General features: G+C 40.0%; 1 pseudogene; it reads right to left on the reverse strand.

Moving 5' to 3' along the window:
* Window positions 1–737: 737 nt before the first annotated feature.
* LOC149318912 (heparan-alpha-glucosaminide N-acetyltransferase-like) overlaps window positions 738–23,180 on the reverse strand; it is a 175,307-nt pseudogene continuing 152,864 nt past the window's right edge.

Consider the following 23,180-nt stretch of genomic DNA (forward strand, 5'->3'; position numbering starts at 1 on the left):
CTTGACCTATGCCAGGCACTTGGTAAGACCCTGTCACTTGTTTCAGCACTATCTGAAGGATAGCACACTGAGGTCCTTACAGATGCTGGAAATGAATACAGACCTATGAGCCAGTGATTAACTGAGAAGCAGAGTAAGAACATGACAAAAGATGTATGGCAGAAAGAACTCTAACTAGGGATAGGAGAAATGGTAGCTACTGAGTATTTTAAGAGGATATAGGTATTGGAAACCAATGAGTATCAAATCTTAGTTTCTGGCTTTCAAGCCAGTAGACTGGGCTGCTGCCATAGTGCCAGGATAAATAAAATTGCCCTTTGGAGTACTAGATATATTGGTTTCAGATTTTTTCCAAAGCTATGGATTTTGGCCAAACAAGAATTTTTATAAGGGAATACATGATCTCCAAATTACATTAAATACATTTGGCACAAGATTATGGATTTAAGAGAGGCAGATCTTGAACATTCACTTATTTTGGTTGTGAGTGCAACTGTATAGCAAGAGTGTCTTCACTTTTGCTAGACTTGTGCAACTTGCACCTCTTTAGGGGTGAAATGGATTGAATGAGCTGAATGTGGCTCCCCATGGCTGCTTTTGTGGAACCCCCCACCCCAAAATAAGTCATCAAAAATATCACGTCTAGTATGTAGTGTCAGGTTTTGGAACCATAATCTTCTTAATAACAATGATTGGATTATGTGAGTTGAGAGAGAAATTACATTCTTGAATCCCCCAGTCATATTTTTAAAAAGAACTTCTTCTTGTAGAGCAGATAGGCAATTAATACCCAGAGGGAAGTGGCCAGCAGATGCTGAAAGAGTGGTTCCGCATGTGAAGTTGCATACTTCATTTCCCACCTGAAAGGGAAATAAGAACCCAGCAGGGAGCTTGCAACATAGATGAGGATTGAATTCATCCCTGTATATTTGTGATAAAAACAAAAATAAGACAGTTAGGATGTACCCATGTGGGGAAGTTCATACAGTCTTTCTGTGACATTTTATATATCTTAATGCTAACCTGTTATACTGCCCACATGCTTCCTTATGAAGTATGAATCGTCATCACTATACTTGTGAGGACATATACTGGTCTATTCTCCTTGCCCAAGAGCCCTGGTTAAAAAGTGACTCAAGAAGTGGCATCCTTTGCCAACTTGCCACCACCCCTTAAATCTTAAAGCATTCAGAATTCTAGAAAACTGGGTTTGTCTTCTTGGAGCCAAATTTAACACTTTTGGAGAGATGACAAGACTAACAGTCAACTGGAATCCTGGTTCATGGAAGCAAAAGCCTGGTTCTCTCAAGAAAACAATACAATATTCACTTGGGTAAAGATGACCTCATGTATAAGTTGAGGGAAAGTTTCAGGGTCAAGATCATGGATTTTGATATCACCTGTGGGTAAATCAAGGGTAAAACTTAGGGGGATATAACAAAGGATGGAGAGGAGAAAACCCACTTCCATCCCTCCTTATCCTTCTCTGGACCTCTCCCAACCACCTGACACCACTTCCCAGGTGCTGGAGGAGAGGTTTGAAAATCAAATTGGGGAGAAAAGGAAGTGGAGTTAAAAGGGGTGTTTCTTTGATGGGAAGAGAAGGTTTAAAATCTGATTGAGAATCTCTTTCACACCCACAAATCTTCTGCCTCCAGGCATGAAGAGTGAGGAAGAGTGGGGCATCACAGCAGTAATTGTTTCAGGACCTTTCTAAACAGTATTAGTGTATTGACCTGTATATAAGTCAGCTCAGAATTTTAGGATCAATTTGGAGCATAAATTTCTCAATTTATAGTCGACTATATATGGTAATCCAACATCTGGCTGTACTAGTTCAGACTGCAACTTTATATGACTGAATAATCCAGGGTTTTGTTGTTGTTGCTACTGTTTTGTTTGTTTTTAAGCTTATTTGCCAGGAAGAAAAATAAATAAATTAGAAATCTTCTCCATGACATTTTTTGTGGAGGTAACTTCTGAAGGAGTTACAAGGACACCAACTACCAACATGAAATGGTACCACCAAGGCATGTTTACCACCTCAGTGAAAATTCGTCCTGAATGAGGGGCAAGTGCCTCATATACTACATATACTCAGATTGATCCAGGGCTTGGAGAAGTTCCTTTTTTTGATGATGAACTACAGGATATACTCATTGCCCATGGTGGCGGTGGGATTCTGGGGCTGAAATCCTCTTTGTTAGTCCCAAATAGAAACAACTGTTGAATGAGGAGTCACTGAACTGTTCTGCTTCTTTCCTTTTCTCTTTTTCTAAACCTTCAGGAGCAAACAACATGATCTTGGAAGCAATTATTTCTACTGCTACCTCCAGTGAAGGCCAAACTAAATTTTACTTAATGAGTCTTTTGCTAATCAGTCTTTCAATCTCACATACAACAAATATACAATTAAAGTCACAGTCAATAATGATTATAAAAGCAGCAGATATAAAAACTTTAAAAAAAATATTAAAATGCAGGATGCTTGTTATGACTACTCCTACTGAAAGTAGCAAGATACACATGTGTTGCATAAAGCAATGGTGAATGCAAATGCTAAGGTGAACACTAATGTACTAAGGTACATCAAGAAGTACCACCTTGATACTAAGGTACATCAATAAGCACCACCTTGATACACTTGCTATATACTGAGGTTGTTCACTAGGCAGGAAAAAGTGTTAGAAATTAAGTGGAAGCTAGAGCTGTGTTCACTGTCAAAAATATTGGTCCCTTTCATGGAGTCAAGGGCAACGCCAAAGATATGGATGCCAGGGTTTGTAACAGAACCAAAATAGAATTCAATGGGCTGAAAGGGGAGAAGTGACAAGGTTTGGGGTTGATTGACTTGGCAGCCAATAACTTTAATTACCAAACAATAGTTTAACTGACATAATGGTTTGCAAAATACTGGCACTAGCAATATTTTTCAAAGGCATCCTCAACAACTCCCCCAAGGATAACATAGGTAGAACAAAGGGACAGATGTTCTACAGAGAACATATATAAAAAAGTAAGGACTGCCTCCACTAATCCTGGACAACTGTAAGATATTCTCTAGTAAGGCTAGGGATGACAGGAAATTGATTTAGAGAGCCTGAATATTATATACAGTGTTCAGCAGAAGATCAGCCATGCACACTTTTAAGCAGCATTATGGGGACTGATGAGGGCAAAAGCCTAGCTTGGATACCTGAATTATGACCTATTATAGGCATAAGCCATTTGGCACCGCAGCTTAATAAATTACAAGGCTGTATTCCTGAACAAACACATAATTAAGTAGAGACGGACAGGTGGCTCCAGAGGAAGTCGTAAGATTGAGCAAAATACCAAATGATTTATTGTTGCCTTCAACCAGGTATAGTTGCTCCACTTTCAAAGTAGCATCACTTGTTAATGTCTATAAGTACTTATATGAATCACCAAGCAACCCTTCCATATGTTTGGTACTGATGTCCTACAATTCCCACCCAAGTGGCTGAATGATCTGTGCACCAAACATCATGATAAGTAATCTATTTATTAGTTATTTTTTTCTGTCCTTCTGCAGAAAAGGACACCATGCAACTTTTAAAAAAGGCTGTTAAAATTTGACAGTTAAACATAAACTCTCATAAAACTAACCTGTAAAATACATCCTCAATAAATCACTAAACATTCTCAACATTCACAGGTGAAAGCCACAGCAACACCAGGAGCCGGGAAAGGTTCTGGAAATAAAAAGATTTCACCAGATGGCAGAAGTAGAGCAGGGAAGTAGAGTTTTGTCTTTTTGGCAACTATTGCTGAATGGCAATTGCTTGTTTGTTTTCAATGACCCTGTGTAGCTGTTTTACCTGCAAAGAACTCCACGTATTTAAGAAAGATGAGATTATTAAAACCTGTGAACTTCTGCTTGGCTCTCTACTCACTTAAAGCCAGATGACAATCCATTTTGGGACACAACATATCCTTGAATGTCTGCAGGCCTACCATAGCAAGACAGATCACACCACTGGGTATTATCCTACCCTGATAACATGCACAAGCTGGCACCAATCAAACATCTACAAAGAGCTATTATTGGAAAATTACATTGTTGTTTATTGTTCCAATCGAGGATCATAGTAAGTCTCTTACCTGGAAAAATGAAAGGCTGGCCTCCCCACCATTTTTTCACATCGATAACATAAAACATGATTCCCAGCAAGACAAAGGAAAAGCAGCTCAGTGTAGTAACAAAAGACAAAGACCTAGCAGAGACAGGAAACAGTCAAGGAGTCATGAGACAAGCCCATTATATGGTGTCTGATGGAAGCTGGAAACCCAATGGCTACTCTCTCAGGAAAGAGCTATGGAACAGAAATTTACTTTCAAAAGGTAATCCATTCCTATTACTTGCTACAAAGGTTGAGAGGCAGCCAGTTGTCATTGCTTACTATGACGTTTGGGAAGTAACTCATTATATTTATTTCCCATTACTTTTTGATAGAGGAACTCTAAAATTGATATGCGAATTGCATAAAATCGCTGCCAATAGACAAGTAAAAATGTATTAAAATGACACTGAAAAGTGAATATTCAGGAACTTCATCTTTACTCATTTCATTTCTTCTGGAATATGACTTTGTACATGTTGGTTACAAAAAATAAAATAATTACAGTTAACTATGTTGCTTGAAAATGGTTGCTTACTAGTTCTAAGGATAAATGGGTGGGACATTGTAGTGTTCCATCATTCTGTGTTAATGTTTGTGCTTGTTTATGAGATTAAATAAAATCTCATGGTTTGTTAGGAGTGGGAATGGATGCTAAGAATGTGGGAGTGCAAATGATGATGGGCTAAGAGATAGCGATCGAAAGGTTGGGGTTTTTTGGCAGGTTCTTGCACGTTGCAGAGATGAGTGGTAGAGAGTGGGTCAGAATTGTTGACCAACACATCTAGAAGGTACCAGATTGAGGGAAGCTCTGGCTGTGTTCTTGGATAGATCATCTCTATTGGCTGTCTGATTATAATTCAGTTGGGAGGAAACTGTAATCCTTCTAACAATGAGGTTCACAATGTGAAGTCAAAGGCTTTCATGGCGGCATCCATAGTTTTTTGTGGGTATTTTGGGCTATGTGGCCATGTTCTAGAAGAATTTATTCTTAACGTTTTGCCAGCATCAGTGGCTGGCATCTTCAGAGAAAGATGCCAGCCACAGATGCTAGCAAAATGTCATGAATAAACTCGTCTAGAACATGGCCACATAGCCCTTAAAACCCACAAAAAACAATGAGGTTCACAGTTGGGATATTGTCCTTGAAGCTGCAAGTAACTTTGGCAGCACAGAGCACCTTCTTTCAGCTTAGGCTGATACAGCAACCATGACCCGCTCTAGAGACAGACTAGCTATGATCTGCTACATTCATTTTGATTAATGCAATGCATTATATACGATGCTGCCTCTGAAAATGGTTTGGCAAATTCCATCTGGTTCAAAAGGGTATCAAGATTTTAACAGGGCCAGGGCTATATGATCGCAATACATTAGTGCTTTGTGATTTCCAGTCCATTTCCAGACTCAGTTCAGAATGCAGGTATTAACTTTTAAAGCCCCAAATAGCTTGGGGCCATGTTATTTGAAGGAGCATCTCCATCCATACCTACTTGACTGGATCTTAAGATCGTCTTCTAAGTCTGACTCTGCACAGGAAAAAGACGATTGGAATGCGAGCCAGAAGAGTCTCCTGATCTTCGGACTCCTGATGGTTTGGCTAAATGTATAGTACCATAATTGCCTCTCCTTCATCTTCTTTGTGTAACCTGAATCATGACCTCAAGGCCAAAGCTCAATAGCAGGGGAAGCTTTCAAAAAGGGTGGGTTGGAGAGGAGCCTTATTCTAAGACTACAAAGCAGGGGGTGGGCAACACAGGAGGTCTTCCAGGCCGCAAAGTGGGTCTCTGAAGGCCCCCAGATGCAGCAGTTTTGTCCCTTCAAACCCTTCCCCCTCACATTCCCTTAAAACTTTCTAAAAAGGAAAAAGCTCCAAAAATGAAAAATGAAACCAGAAGTGATGTGATAACACTTTTGGTTGCACTGGATGTGCTAATGTGGCCTGCTGGATGTATAGCCTCTGCTTCCTCTGCAGATGCTCCATGGGATGGATGGGATAGTTTAGGGGCCCAAATGTGGCCCATAGGCCATAGGTTCTCCATCATTATTCCACAGTATATCTTCAGATACAGACTCTTGCCAGTCCTCTACATTTTATCTTTCTTTCTTTGGGCAGAAAAGGTTCAAATGTATAATGTAGCTAAGGCACATCTCTTCTAATGCATCGTTTATTTAATGCTTCTCCATGATCTGGTTGCCTATGTATTTAAACACACAGCAAGTGACTGAAGCAGCTTCGCTTCAACAGAAGACCTTTCCCTTTAACTCAAACGTCCATTGTCTTCTGCACTATTTTTCATTCCTCTCCTTAGACCCAACTAGACAGGGAGTTTATTTGCATACTGCAAGAGCTGTAAGTAAGTAGCTATTGATTTTTCACTTTTTCTTGAAAACCATCAAGTGCTTCATCCAAGTGTTTCATCCTGTCTGATAAGCACCATAAAAAAGGGCTAGAGATAATGGGCAGGCTCATTTGAACCTCTCTAGGTGTTCAAAGCTAGTTAACTCTCCATTAGGAGTCACTGCATTTTCTCAGGCATTCTTGAGAACATGAAAGAGACACTGTGCCTTTGGTACCATTCCCTTGTGCTTAGTTCAAAAACAGAAGAAAAAGCCACAGAATTTGGGAACAAAGATATTCAGTCAAGATAAAATACAGGGCTTAAGATCAACATTATTATGCAGATGTTCATAAGAAAATCACAATTCTACAGTAATGTCAGCCTATTCTTCTGGAAAAATGAATGCCTTGTGCTTAGATTCAGCCATCTGCATGTTTACTACATTACTGGCTGCTGTGTGGTTGCTTCTGTTCTGTGCTCCTGGTAATGAACATGATGTGGCTTCAAAGATTTAGAGTGGATCGCGTGATAATATGCCACATTAATGATACTCAGCCCCACACCTTGGCAAGGAAATACTGTAATCCAAAATAACCAGTTATTACAAGTAATAACATGGGAGTCCACAGCCACATTACTATCAGTCAGTCAATATGGGGCAATGGTTAGAGTGTTAGTGAAGGACTTGTGAAATTCAGGTTCAATTCCCAAGTGGGGAACTATGAGCCAATCATGCTCTTAGTGTGATATACTTGAATTCATCACACAGGGAAAATTGAAAGTTTAAAAGGGCAGAAAGAGAGAGAGGAGAGAGTGAATGAATGCTTGCCTCAGAATACTTGTCTGAGTCCTGGCGTGTTCCTCTCTCCATGTGTGTCTCCTGCTTCAGCAGCAGCGATCCCCAAACTGTCCCCTTTAAGGGATTTTGGACTTCAGCTGTCAGAATCTCAGGCTATTGGCCAACATGGCTGAGATTTCTGGGAGCTGAAGTCCAAAATCCCTTAAAGGGGACAGTTTGAGGATCACTTCAGTCTTCCCTCCGAGCCACAGCTCTTAAAGAAACAGCTACTGAGAGAAGGCAGGGACATAAAGAGAGAGATTTGTTGGGGTATACGTGTGAAAACCACTTGCAGTTTTGATCACTTTTTCCGAATGCATGCTCTTTTATCATTATCGGAATGGAGGCACATTTGGTCCCATCGTGTGAAAATCATTCATGCATTTGCGTGCAAGTGCAGAGTGATTTTGGATTCTGAATGGGATAACCGTACTTTGCATATGAAAACCATTTGCACAATTGTGAGTTAATAACCAGTTCTTACCATTTTAAACTTTCAATTTTTCCCCATGTGATAAACTCCATAGGACTGTTGTGGGGGTAAATTGGGGAACACAAAAGCTATGCACACTACTTTGATCTCACTGGAAGAAAGGAAGATGATAAATTTAACAAACAAATGTATCATCAGTAACTGCTGGTCATATCTTAGTACTGGCAATAAAGAGGAAGTTTTCAGCTGAGACTAGGGATGGGTAGCTCAAGTTCAATTTCACATTGTTTCTCATTTCTGTACTTTAAAATTTTCGCACTATATTTTTAATTTTTGTAAGGTGTCATGGGTCTCTTACTAGAAATAAAGGAAGATAGACTTCCTCCACCTGAGAGCAACCTAATAGATACTTTTCACTTGGAAACAGTTTTGGTGATACCAGCAGGATGATTCTGGGATTGCAAGTCCACATATGTAATTTTTCTAAGCTCTATGTAATGTTTAAATAGACCTATGGGGATGGGCCACACATTACTTGTTTATTGTAGGAAGGAGGAATCCCATGTTTAAATGAGCCATTACCAACCTCAGCTAAAACTCGCACATCACCTCGATGCACAATGCTGTTCAATGGAAGCAGCCATCATGTTCAAGCTGAGAGTCATCATCAGATAATGGGGGATCAGGTGATGTGCATCAGTATGAATAAAACAGATCAGGACAAAAGAAACCCAATGAGAGTGAAGGCATGACAAACAATGAACTGGCACTAGAATACCAGAGCCAAATAGGGCACATTGGGTTGTGTCTAGGGTAGAGAGTATCTTTCCTCTTGCAAGCTCTGACAAAATTCTGTGGTGACTTGCATCAATCACAATTATACAGTGAATGTGGAAGCACTTACCAGAGATTTTTATTGATGGGAATGAATCCTTCATTTTGTGTACATTTGGTTAGAATGGCAGAGACAATCCCCTTAAGAAGAAGAAAAATCAGAGAAGAGGTCAATAACAAGTAATAAGGAAAGACTATCTAACTCAAAAATCACAGAAAAGGGAGGAGAGGAAGGAGGAGGGACAGATTCTATGCCAAGTTTTAAGTGTTTCCATTGATTAATTTATCAAAAGATGACTTGCAGAGCAAGGAGAGAAAATTCAACTGTACACAAGACTCTCATTTGAGGCATGATTGTTTTATCTTATGTCACTTACTCAAGGAAAGCCTTTTCCAAAAATTGGATTAGCCTGAATCCATGAGCCAGTGTTGCAAGAGAGATGAAGCCCGCGACTGGCATTAGTCCATCCAGTTTAGCACAAATTGTTACTGAGCAGAGTACTTCCATTGTGTTCCAGCCAGTTATACCTTATTCTGGGGCACTTCAGTGCCTTGTCCCCACAACTTCCTCCAGTTCCCTATAGGAACATGCAGTGTTGTGTGCTGAACCACTGAAAATACTCAGTCTTCATGGAGATATTTTGGCACCTCTCCCTGTTTGAAGACAAATCTTCTTTTCAAAAATGTCTTCACTTCTCCATTTTGTTTCTTTGTGGCTCTATTTTGTCTCTGATCTTGTTGGTCCCACCCAGTGAGCTCCTCAAAGAGCGTGGTTTCCTTCCACCAATTATGTTCCTTTCAAATGAATTTCAGAGTTTCATAAAGCCTTCTCGTCATAGTTTCTGTATTTATTTGCTTATTTATAAAACTGTTAATGAGTTGCCAGCTTACAATTTTTTAAATACGTTTTCAATTTTAATTTTTCAGTTTAAAAGCTAACTTTAAAACTTTGACACAACTTAATAAGAAACATATTACAAAAAAATAAGGAAACGGATCAAAATATTTATGATATATATTGAAAATGATCTAAAAGCCATGTGGAACAAAATGTTTTAACAGCCTAACTGAAGCTAAATAGAGATGAAAACAATGTAGGCTCCCTACGGTCAGGGTGACACCACAGAAAAGATCCTGTCCTCCCTTGTTGGTGGGCCTCCGAAGCATATCTTGAAAAAATGGTATTTTTTTTAAACCTAAGATGTTTAGGGATTTATTGGTAAGGCCTAGTTGCAGCTGGGAATAATCTGGAAGCCAGTACTGTAGTCTGGCATTGTGATTTGAATGTTGGACTAGGACTCTGGAGACCTATTTCCCACAAAGCCAAGTAACCCATGGGGTGACCTTGGGCAAATCACATTCTCTCAGCCTCAGAAGAAAGCAATAGCAACCTCGCTCTGAAACAGCTTGTCAAGAAAACCCCAGGATAGGGTTGCTTTAGAATCTCCATAAGTCAAAAATCACTTGAAGGCACACAACAACAGCAGCAGCATTACTGTAGGTGCAAACCTGCCATACTATGTTCAACAAGAGCATTCCAGGCAATGAATTTTGCAGCAGCTACAGTTCCTAAAACACTCTTCAGAGGTAGACTTACAGTTACACACAGTGTGTTGCTAAGGTGTAGCTCAATGTATATAGTTGCTGAATTCCCCCCATGGTTAGGATGGCTTGGAACAGTGCCCTCAAAAGATATTCCGGGGCTGAGCTGAGGCTCAAGCAGATCCCTTGTTGCAATCTGCTCATATTATGTAACTTTACTTGCTCTGAGTTGAATTCTAGTATATGAACGCACATAAGCAGTCTCTAAGATGGAACCATTCCCCATGTTAAAAGTTTACTGGTTTGTTTTAATACAGCAAAAACATACTAATCACTCTGTCCCTGACTCACCCATATCTCCTCAATATTATTGTCTCCCACCTTTATTAGTTACTACACACACACAAATATACACCTACAATTAACTCTACAACATGTAAGTCTTTCTTGTTCCCTTTATGTGAAACAGAGAACTGAAGATCTATATCCCAAGGATTTTCCCATAGCCCTGTATCTGGACAGCAAAATGGGAAGAAGCTGAATATTCCCTTTGGGGGCCTCAAGAGTATTTGGCCTAGTTGTCCTCTTTACAGTACCATGCTGTTTGCCTTTTGCACCAGGAGAACTAAAGAGCTGCTCGAGGTATTCCAGATAAATCTTGGCCGAAGAAATTCAAATAAATCTATTGCTGAAGGATACAGTTAATGCCACACTCTGCCACATACCCTCTGCAGAGTGTTAAGACGCTAAATTAATTAAATAAATCAATTGATGAAATCACCCTATAAATGTGACAGTGTGCTATAATTCAACACAAGCTGTATGGGCTGCAAATCAGATGATGGGGTGGGTAGGAAGCAAAGAGGTGATTTGTTTCTAGGGCTCTGTTTGCTTTGAGGAGAAAGGAAATGTATCCATATGGAAGCCTCATCTTTACAGTGACAACCCTCTCCTCCCATTCACTATAAAGTGGAACATTACAAAAAATTGAGATAAAGAAGTGCAAGACTTGTCACTGCTGGTCATTTCTAATACTGGCAATAAAGAGAGAGTTCACAGCTGAGACTAGGGGTACATCTATGCTACAGAGGTAATGCAATTTGACACCACTTTTACTGGCATGGTTGAACCCTACAGAATCCTTGGATTTGTAGTTTTGTAATGTACCAGGACACTTTGGTAACAAAGGCTAAAGACCTTATAAAACGATAAATCCCAAGATTCTGTAGGATGGAAACATGGCAGTTAAAGTGGTATCAGACTGCATTATTTCTAAAGTGTGTATGTACCATAGGGATGGGCAAGTCTCTCAGGTTCAATTTCACACTAATTTTCATTTGCATACTGAACATATCCATAGCTGAGACCACAGTCATATTGCCGGCGCAGACCTTCTCAATTTGGGATCTGTCATTTTAAAATCTATCAATATATTTATACCCAGGCCTATATCAAAAATCTCTGGGCAGCATACCAACCAGGCCACCAGGCCAAACATGGCATCCTAGCCATGTATTCTGTCCTTTCAGGCACTGGGTTGCAACAGTGAAGCTCATGTACCGGCAATCTAAAAGCAACTCAGGCCCAGTACATACCTGTGTCAGGCTGGCGGCAGCCATTTTTCCCATGGCAGGACGCTGCAGCAGCAAAACTGCCCAGTGTCCCTCCACCCCAAAAAGAACCCGGAAAAACTGGGTTCTTTTTGGGTTGCCGGGCAGATGTCACAAGTGCGCCAATGGTGCACTCATGATGTAAGCAACATGCAGCAGTGTGTATATGCTGTGCGTCGCTTACATCAAGATGGTCATGCCCATGTAGACAGGATGCTGCCGCTGCCGCTGCCACTACCACATGCTAGGGTTAGGGAACGTGAGGTTGGTGCGCAGTCCCTAACCCTAGAATTGTCAATGGCACGATGCTTCGGGACCGTCTGTCCTGGGCCAAAAAGGAATAGCAATGCAGTATCCCCCACTGTCTCCAGCCCCCAAGACCCACACCTCATCCTCACCTTCTACCAGTTGCAGCTCATATACAGTGGACCCTTGTTATATGCTGGTGTTTGGGTCCAAGATCCCCCGTGTATAACAAAATCCGTGTATGCTTAAGTCCCATTAAATATTATGGCAGAGCAAAACGGTGTCCCTTATAAAAAAGGGAAAATCAAGGTTTGATCATTGAAATTTATACTTTTTTGGAACATTTTCAAACCGTGTATGCTTGAATCCGTGTATAACAAATCCGTGTATAAGAAGGGCTGACTGTACATTGCTGAGATAAGCTAAGGTGATGGAATCTTTGCTATTGTTTGGAATGCCTGCTATCACCAAGCAACTGGGGAAGGAAAAACTGGGGCAATTACCTGTTCCATAGCACAGGTAATTTTCCTGGACCACCTTTCCACAGTGCCTTTGCTATAAAAGGCTTTCAAAACAATACCTGGTCCTGCTACCATATTGATTCATGGTCCTTCCCCTTCTATGGGGGGGGGGGGGAGGGCAAACCCGGATTGGTTGGCAGTCTAGGGATTTGCCCTCCAAACTGGCATAGCTCTGTCCCAGCTGAGCAATTTCCCATTCCTCTTTGGATAATCCACTTTACTACATGATTGTATTGCTACATTTTACTCAGGAAGACACACTGAATGTTCTTGTTTCTGTTTAACTCTTGAGAGACAGCCAATAACCCATCTAGTGACTATTAGCCAATCGCGTCTTATTGGTATTGAGCCAACAGCTTAATGAAAGTACTGTTCTAAACTTTTAATCTGTAGTTCAGTGGAAAATTCAGCACTTTCAAAAACCTTACTGACCGCCCTAAACAGGTATAGATCTGTGGTTAAAGAAGCTTTGGGATGGTTTAATGAATGCTTCAGGTTTCATGTTCCATGGAAGAATGAAGCATTTCTGAAATCAAAAGATCAGGCTGAGGTTGATGAATGATAGAAAAGAGGCATGTACTGTAATTAGAAAATGATCATACACAACTGTTTTGATAGTTGTCCACCATTTCAGACAGTAATGAGCCATTGAAAAATCTGTTGAAGAAATGGTTGATTTTCATGCATAGCTCTAATCAGAAATGAAAATTAGTTCTTATTTTTATTCCCAAACAAAGGCCTAGTGCAGACGTAGCATCATTTACCTTACCATGTTTTACTGTTTGGCTACAGACTGCCTTCCTTCTTTGGGACATGAATTCCTCTATTTCTTGCTCTATAGTGAGCTAAGCAGGCCACAAAAAGGGGTTTACACTAGTATTAATAATAAGGATTCCCAAATCCTTATCATACTACACCGTTGTAGTGCTATTATTCAACTTTAACTGCCATGGCAATATTCTATGGAATTCTGGGGTTTGTAATTCAGTGTCTTATCACAACAGAAAACAAAAAAGAAACAGAGCCAGAGAGTAACGACTTTCTCCTTACTGCTCTTCAATTCTCAATATGGGATACAGTGGTAAAGCATGTCTTTTTTCAAGTTGGAAAAATCTGTTCGACAAAAGATATGCTTTTACAACTGTCTCCCATGGGAAGGGAATGAAAGTGCCACAACACCATTTGGTAAAGCACAGAGAAAGCCACTATTCTCCTGCTCCAATTCTGCAATAAACACATATTTTAGAGCTCTCTGGCTAAAAATTCTAAACGCCCTCCCCAAATTGCAAATGCCAGGTTTCCATAGAATTTCACCATGGCAATTAAAATGGAATATACAACTAAAAAAGTGTAGTTTGGTAAGGACTTTAGTGTCAAAATAGATATTACAACCAGCTAATGAAAATGGACCACAATTAGGCTTAATATTGGTGCAAATGTGGCCCCATACTGCCATTAGCTTTAGAACAAGGCAGTGTAGGTCAGTGATGGCGAACCTATGGCACGTGTGCCAGAGGTGGCACTCAGAGCCCTCTCTGTGGGCACACATGCTGTTGCCCTAGCACAGAGTTTGCCTCAGTTTCTTACTAGAAAGCCAGAGGGACATGGCACTTTGCAATAAATAAGTGATGTCTGGGTTGCAGTTTGGGCACTCGGTCTGTAAAAGGTTCACCATCACTGGTGTAGGTTATTTTGCATGCTACGTTGCTGCATGTTATTGGTGGCTCTTGCTGCAATCACCCAAGACTGATTTTGCAGCCCTTGGGGACTTTGGAAATTTTCTCAGTTTTTTCCCCCTCCCCTCTCTGAAGGAGAATAGATCCTTGAAGAGGAGCAACTGTCCTCTAGCACAGGATGCCCCTCTTTGTCTGGTATGGCCTTGACAAATGGTTCCACTCACCACCAGAAGTCACCAACCCCTGGCCATTAATTAAAAGTGGCAACCCTATTTTCCAGTACAACAAAATAAAATTGCATTTTAAAAGCATTCAGACATCAAGTATGTGAACTGGCACTGAGCTGTTATCCTTGAAGATCTGCTTGTGGGTTCCTATAATAAAAACCTCAAAAGAACCGCAGGATTTGATATACCATTCTGGGACATTTGAGCATACCAAACCCCACCCCACTCATTTAAAACAGATTTATTTATGCTCCCCAGAATCTACATTTGTTCCCTTTCCAGTCTTTTAATCAGTAAAACAGAACTCTGCTATTTAGCGGAAAGACTGGTATGGAAATAACATACTGTTTATATGAAAAGGAACACAACATACAGAAGAAGTATGTGTCAGAAATGTGTTTACGTTGCGAATCTGGATAATGTTTCAAAACAAAACTGGATTCTGAAAATTTCTTGAAATCCAGGGAGTTCGGAGAGGCTGATTGGCATATATATATATATATAAAATCTCCACATATCTAGTCTAACTTCCAAGTTAGTTTTTGTAGGAATAGCCAAAGTTTCAGAGAAATTACTTTTGGGGGTCTTCACTTTCCAGAAGCTGGGATTCTAAGAATTGTATTCCAGAGAAGTAACTTTTCCAAGTTCTAGTAATGAATTGCCAATAGCACATTAAACGTTCTCCATGTTTCTCAGGGAAAAGTAAACTTAAAGTGATCAAATCACAAAAAAAGTATTTATTTAATCCTGGGCTGTTTTTCAGTCTATGTGGCCCATTAATGTAGCTTATAATTAATGAAACTAAACCATACAGATTAAAACACATTGTAATACATTTAAAAACAGTCTATACATTACTAATATGTGGCCACATGAGAGTATGTTGATCGGTTCTCACTACTGTGTCTGATAAATAGTAATAAATATTTTTTCCAATCAATAACATGAGAAACTGGATAATTTGCATTGACATGTGCATGCTAGACTTCAAATATGCTGTTCCAAGGACAAAAGGTGGATTAATTGGACAGTGCAGTTCCCTAACATGTGTATGGTCAAGAAAAAGAGGTCTACTAAACTACCTCCCAGTACTATGGAAACTAAAGTGGAACTTTAGTTTAATTTCTACTCTTTCATACATACTGTTTAGCTTTGGGGGACTACTGTTTAGGTCACAATTATAGCCTACTATATAAGCTGAAAAACAAGACATGTAGTAGAAACAAACTTACTTGCAGTAGTTTGAGTGATGAATGGATTGCAAGAAATGGGTTCCAATTTCTGTGTATACATGGAAACCCATGGGGTAAACTGAGTAATTCACCTTCTTTTGCCTTAGAAGATGGCAATGGGAAACCTCCTCTGAATAAATCTGCCAAAGAAACTGTGAGTTGCCATAAGTCAGATGTGACGTGAAGGCACATAACAACAGACAGAGACTGCCGGACACACTATAGTGGGTCTCAACCTGTGTAGTCAAGCTGCAAACATAGTGTGCAGTACTTTCTTCTGACCACTATCTTGGCAGCACTCCAGAGTGTGGCTTACTGGCTGAACTTACAGGTATAACAAGTACTACTGCTTCTATTCATATGTTATCTGCTCATTGTATGTATCCACACTGCAGAAATAGTGCAGTTTGACACCACTTTAACTGCCATGACTCAGTGCTATAGATTTCTGGGATTTGTAGATTTGTGAACTATCTAGACTTCTCTGTCAGGTGCCTCACCAAATTCCAAATTCCACATTGCTATAGCACTGAGCAATGGAAGTTAGAGTGATGTCAAACTGCTTTATTTCTGCTGTGTGGCAGCAGTCATCTTGGCTTATGTATAAAACCTGTCTCTCATCTTTGTCCTTTTAAGAACTCTTTATGGCCATTGTTGTGCCTGAATGTGTCACTCTATCACTATACCCACATGATTTCTGTTTTTATTACAATTCAAATTCTCCCTGCCCACCCGCTGGCATGTAAGGCTATCTGCAGAGCTACTCCATTCATGTTATAAGGGGTCTGGACTCCATCAAAGTTTACACTAGAAATCCCATTTATCTCAGTTGGTCTCAAAGGTGCTACAGGATTCCTTTATTTCTCTCTACACATTTTTAGTTCAGCTCTCTTAGCTGTACTTTATTCTGTACAGAATAAGGCAGTGAAGTTAAGTTGCCACAGTTCCTGCTCCAATAACCAATGTACTTTACTTTCAGCTTGTATTTTAAAGCTGTAACATCATTAGCATAAGAAAATGTTTCTTCTTGACTTGACTTCAAGAAGAAACATAAGGAACTTTTTTTTAAAAAAAAAAGTCTTTCCAAAATGCTTTTTAGAAAGACCTTTTAAAACATTGTCTCCATTGTCTGTACTGGCAAGGGATGGTAAGACTTGTACATGGTATATGCAACTATCCATCATTGTAACACAAAAAATAAACCAAGACTTAATAAAAACAAAACCTCACAATAGGATCATATTTACAACAGAAGTCACAGCTGTCCCCCAGAAAATGAAATTAGGTTTGATTTTGTGTCATGACAATATTCATTACTGCCATCTAGTCTGGAACAAAAAGATCAAATAGTTGATGGCAGCTCCATCATTCACTGAAGAGGCATAGACTTGAGTGTGTGAGGAATGCATCCTCTGATATCCATGTGAATACAATGGATCCAACAAATGTGATGCAGAAATTCACTTGTATCTTCTGTATAGAATCAGAGTCCAGGCAGTCTGATCTACTTATAAAGGCCTGACGGACTCCCTGCCCCAGTCGTGTGTGGGTGTGTTTGTGTTTATGTGCACATGCTTAAGCGAGTTTACTTTGTGTAGATGCAGCCTCAGCAGCCTTTTAAGTCTGAATTACCTACTCCCAGTTAAGAGTAAATCCCTATCACAAAATTTTGAAACAATGGGTTAACCTATATGAAAATCTCATTGGTTTACTGAGTCTACTTCCGTTGGGATAACAAATAGGATTCAGACCCTGTTTGTTAATTTATTTGTTGTTAGCTGCCTTGCCCTCCCCAGAAAAAAGCTGGAATCTAAATGTTTTAAATTAATTACATAAATATACCCAGTGAGAAAGAAGTATGAAGTTTGGGGATCAAGTAGTAGTCTAGGGTATTATTAGGATAATACTGGAGCTTTGGAAGTCATGCTTTGTTGCTGTCGCTGTTGCTGTTGTGTGACTTGAAGTCATTTCTGACTTATGGCAACACCAGAGCTTGAAAGCGAACTTATCATGGGTTTTTCTTGGCAAGATTCATTCAGTGGAGATTTACCATTGCCTTCCTCTGAGGCTGAGAGAATGGCACTTGCCCAAGGTCACCCAGTGGGTTTCATGGCCAAGCTGGGGATCAAACCCTGGACTCCAGAATCATAGTTCAACACTCAAACCACTACACCACCTTCGCTGTCTGCTTCAAGCCTAATAGTGCTTATCCGTGTGATTGCCTGCTTGGTATTCGATACTCAATTTGCACATTTGGAAACCAATGTTAAAGAAAAAAACCTTACAATCCCAGTGTTCTTTACTTGCAAAAAACTGACCTCAAAAGCAGGGGTGGGGAACCTACAGTCCTCCAATCTTTAGACTTACCTTTTATTACCTCCATTTGGCAGGCCAATGTTCACAAGAGTTGTAAACTCAACGGTATCGGAAAAGCACGGTTTCCCCACCCCTGCTGTAAAAAAACTGCTAGGGAGTTATTCAATCAGTAAGAAAAGTGTGAAACTGTAGATTTTGAAAAACCTTCACATCTAAAGCTGCTTCCACACATTAAAAGGAGAAAGAACAGAGATTCCTACTGAGCAAGCTTCAGAAAGACTTCCTCAACAAGGCAGCTTTAAAAAGGGTTTTGCTAAGTGACTCTGACAAGCTATGGTTTGGCTTGCTGGCATGGTGTGCAAAGCCTGGATCAATGGCTTGGAAATATTTCTGCTTGCTGCAGTCAATTGTGCCTTCCAGGCTTCTTAGATCATGGTTGAGCAATCACATAATTTCCATCTTGTCACCTACAATGCTCTCTTTCTGTTCCCTACCATTTTGTACTGACAGGCTCTCTCTCTCTCTCTCTCTCTCTCTCTCTCTCTCTCTCTCTCTCTCTCTCTCTCTGTGTGTGTGTGTGTGTGTGTTTGAGACACCATCAAACTAACAGGGATTACCATTCTTTCCAGATAATGATGAGACTTAAAAAAACCCAACAACATTGTTGACCTAGCATTTCCAGTGAAAAGAGTTTCAGATGAAAGGGCTGCAAAAGTTCCTTCAGTGGTCTAGGAGATCTTCTTCTGGTCACTGAGAACAACACCAGACTAAAAGGACCAAAAGATTTGACCAGGATTAATATAACAAAATCCCAGAGCTTGGGAAATTTACTTTTATGGACTACAACTCCTAGAATTCCCCTGCCAGAATAACCATTGGCTGTGCAGCCTGGAGGGTTCCTAAGCTCTGAGAACTCTTTAACAGTCATTAAAATATAGACCAATAGCAATGCATTTACCTTCATTAAGGCCTGTTACAGACTGCCAAAATAAAGCTGCTTCGGGTCTCTTTGGAGGTATGCTGTTTAAATGATGCATGCATCCTAAGAATCCGGAAGTTGCACCAAAGCTGCACTCCAGTGCTTAGGAATGGAGTGTGGCTTTGGTGAGACCTCCGGACTCTTAGGACCCATGCATCATTTAAATAGCATACCTCCAAAGAGACCCAAAGCAGCTTTATTTTGGCAGTCTGTAACAGGCCTGAGTGTGTTTTTGTACCTTAAACAGCCTCACCTACATGGTTAGGACAGATGAACCCCATCTTTCCAATGTGTAGGAGTGCTCACTGAAAACTAGCTCCCACATGATTAGAAGAATGCCTAAATAGCATTGAGATTCTACCTGACATGCTTCCAGACAGGGGACCATATTTTATGTTGCCTGCTTTTTTTGAATGTATGAATTACAAATGTAGTTTGAAAAGATATACAAGCCTGAACTCTCCCTGGAAGCCAGAATGCCTAAACTGAGGCTGTTGTAGTTTGGCCACACCATCAGAAGGTATGTATCATCGGAAAAAACAATAATGCTAGAAAAGGTAGAAGGCAGCAGAAACAGAGGAAGACACAGAGGAAGATGGATAGACTCAATTAACTGGATCATGGGTCTGAATCTACAGGATCTAAGGAGAGCAGTGGAAGATGGGGTGCTTGGAGATCCACATGGTTGCCATGAGTTGGGGCTGACCCAAGGGTAGTAAACAACAACAAACAAATGTAGTTGCATATGCCTCATGTTGTTAATAAAGGAGTTATGACCTTTCAATATGACTCTCATATAACTAAGTAATGGCTCTTGGCCTTGAAACCTACTTTTCCAACCACCAGCCACATCAAGATGGAGGTTTGTTCAGTGGCAATCGGGGTTCAGGAGGATGACATTTCCATCCTCTTCTCACCAGCCAGTGAGGCTGCAGCAAAGATTTGTGACAGGAGTCCTGCTTCTGATTTTTACAGCCTCTCTTGCTGGTAGGAGAGGAGGTGAAAGCATCCCCCTCCTGTGTCCCAACCACCAGCTGAACAAACTTCCATTTCTCAGTACAGCTACTGCCTGGTAAGGTTGGTTTGCAAGGGCAGCTATGATCATGGAAACAGTATCACAATCATGAGTAGGTTGTGTCAGTGAGCACAGTTGCAGATCTGTTACTCTAGGCTATGAATTGATAACTGCGATACAGACTGCTAGGCAGTGTTCACAGAATTTTATGGTCAGGGAGAAGACAGGTGATATCACCAGCCATTTGGAAAATACCTCCCACCTCATGTTTCCCCACTGCTTCTACCACCTTTTTTTTTCTTACCACAGAAAATCTTTTAAGGAGGAAAAGATAGAATAGCAGTGCAATACCTTTTGATTTGATTTGCTAGAAGCTGTCTGAATATTTGTATGGGTATACAGACAGGTGGGCAGGTTTTTGAGAGAGAGAAAGAGAGACAAAGCACTCACAGGACATTGTGAAGATAAAAGTGAGGGAAAGAAAAGCCACGGACACCACCTTGAACTCCTGGGAGAAAGGCAGGATAGAAGTGTAAACCAATGAATATTATTATTATTATTATTATTATTATTATTATTATTATTAACCTTTATTTATGAAGTGCTGTAAATTTACACAGCGCTGTACATGCAATCTCTTTAGTTTTTAATAAACTCTTTAGTTATAATAAACGTATCTCTAGAGACTTTATCTTTTACAATTGCAGGAAATCTCTTTGTTGCAATATACAGATATTTATTGCTCTCTAAAGCATGTTAAACAATATTCATTACCTTCCTGCAGTGAGTTCTAAAAACATTCTTGCATATCCAGAAAGCCTTTTATTTACATGTTGCTGAACAGATGCCATTACTTTCACTGAAGACATGATCAGAGGATATGTTCCTCCTCTGAGAGCTCAGGACATGGCACAACTAATTTCTAGGTATTCTCTCATCTACGCAGCGTACACAGCCAGACCATCTTAGCTTTGTCAATCTTATCAACCTCCTGTGGTAGCAAAGGAGTTGAGGAATAATAAGGAGTTCTTATCCTCTACATATGAAATATACAAACCATTCTTCCACATAAATTGAAATACAATCTGTGAACGAGATAAAATGGCAACCCAGATTTTCAAGGAAAGGAAAATGCTACTGTGTGTGTAGGAAGGAGAGGGAATCTCTTTATATCTTCAGCTATTCTAGCATGTCTGATTATGTGGATTTCCTCACTCTTGTTAGCTCATTTGCTGTCAGTATTAATCAGCCACTTGCCTTTTCTGTTGAGACAAACAAGATTTTGCATTTAGGACTATGCTGATTAATTTTTTGTAAATGAACATTCCATTGATTTTCTTAATTTGATGCATCAATCATTTACATCCTCATTCAAGTAAGTGACCAGGGAGATACCCTCTTTCCACCTCAGAGCCAAGACTGAGGATCTTTGAGACTGGCCTAATCAGTCTTGACAGACTTGAACCACCACCCAGTTCAGATTAACTGCAAAATCAGATTAGGAAGTAAGGCAAAGATCTTTATCGCTGTTCTTTGGGAAATGAACAAATTTGAATAAGTTGAACAAATGAACAAAGGGCAGATGTAATGGGAAGATTACTGCTAGTTCCACAACAGTGCTGGGGATGTGGTGAATTATATGGCTTAATTATACTCAAGGATTTCAAAGATACTTAAGGGTAGCTCACAGAACCATCAGTTCAGAGGAAAGTACAATGGATATTATGGATGGACGCTGAATCAGTTGTTTGGAAATGAATTTGTAGCAAGGAAACAGAATTAATGCAGCTCTAAATCCAACAGTACCCAAGCAGATTAGATGAGCACTGGAAGCTTACAAGGAGAGCACAATGTGATATCCTTTTTTATATCATCAGATGACAAACTAACTGTTGAGGACATTACAAGGCTACTATTTCTAATAGTTCATATTTTTTTACTGGCCCAATCTAAACCTTGAGAACAGATGGGATGGTTGTTGAGCTTGCAGCTGGGCAGTGCTTCTGATGAGATATTAGTTTGGAGGAACTAATATCTCCATACAATGACTGCACAAAAAGCTCCTATGATTCAAAAATGGTGGCAGCTCTTTCCTGACTCATCATTTTGTTACAATTCATAGCAGCCATAATTACAGCCCATCCATCATGTGGTGATGCTAATGCTTACAAAGTGCAACCCCACGAAAGCATAGTTTGACTAGGAAGTTGGCATCAACCCTATACTCTCTCAAAGTACTTGTGTAGGAACCACTATTAAACATGAAGTTGGTCTATGATCTTCTGAATGGCATCATAGTTTTGTGATTTGTGGTTAAAAAGCTTGTTGATAATTTTTTAAACTGGCATTCAATAGGTTGATTTTTAAAAACATCCACATATTCCTAGTGATACATTTGTCTTTTACCCCAAGACTCAAGTCTCTACCTTCAAGTCTCAAGTTGGGTCTCAAGTCCTTGCATGATACTTTCAAGTCAGGAGTCAAGCTGAGTCTTAAATCTGGGAACCAACTTTAGCAGAAAAAAGGAGGTGGAGAGTATGGTGTGTGTGTGTGGAGTTTCAAGAAGTATAAACTCAAGACATGCAAAAAGTTCCATAAACAAATTATGTTATCATAGGCAATTTATCAAGATTGCATTTTAGAAAAATGAGTCTGCTCAGCAGCTTGTCCCTGCTGCACACTGGAGAAGCTTATTAAAGCTCTTTCTAGGAGCAGCAGGCAAGACTTGCCTCCATAGCACAGGGCACATCTCTTGGAGGGGAACAATAAATATGTTAGGCAATAGGCTTGAGAAAGGGGTCTACAGAAAGTGGGGGATTCCTGTACAGAAAGCATAAAGTTCCACTTTCATCACATGACCAATAGGCAAAAAACAGTGAGGATGAATCATTGTTCAAAGGAGGAAAACTGTTTTCCATTCCATGTTTCTGAACCAAGTTAGGCCATCATGTCAATCATTAAAAATATACAAGTCACAAGTCAAGTCGCTTTTGAGTCATTGAAGTAACTGAATCTAACTTGAGTCCAAGTCAATCGACTTGAGTCTATGTCACTGCATATTCCTGTCTCCAATCTCTGGCAGCCTATCAGGAGGACAGTGGTAGAAAAAGAGACAGTTGATGCTATACTGAGACTTCTCAGCAGTTGCACCAATCAATGAATATGACATTGAACTTGGATAAGGGTAAACCAAACATGAGAAAGTCACTATCGAGATTTGGGCAACT

The sequence above is a fragment of the Sceloporus occidentalis genome, unplaced genomic scaffold (genome assembly GCF_023333645.1).
Source record: "Sceloporus occidentalis isolate IW3139 unplaced genomic scaffold, rSceOcc1.0.p SCAF_2, whole genome shotgun sequence".
Taxonomy (NCBI): Eukaryota; Metazoa; Chordata; class Lepidosauria; order Squamata; family Phrynosomatidae; genus Sceloporus; species Sceloporus occidentalis.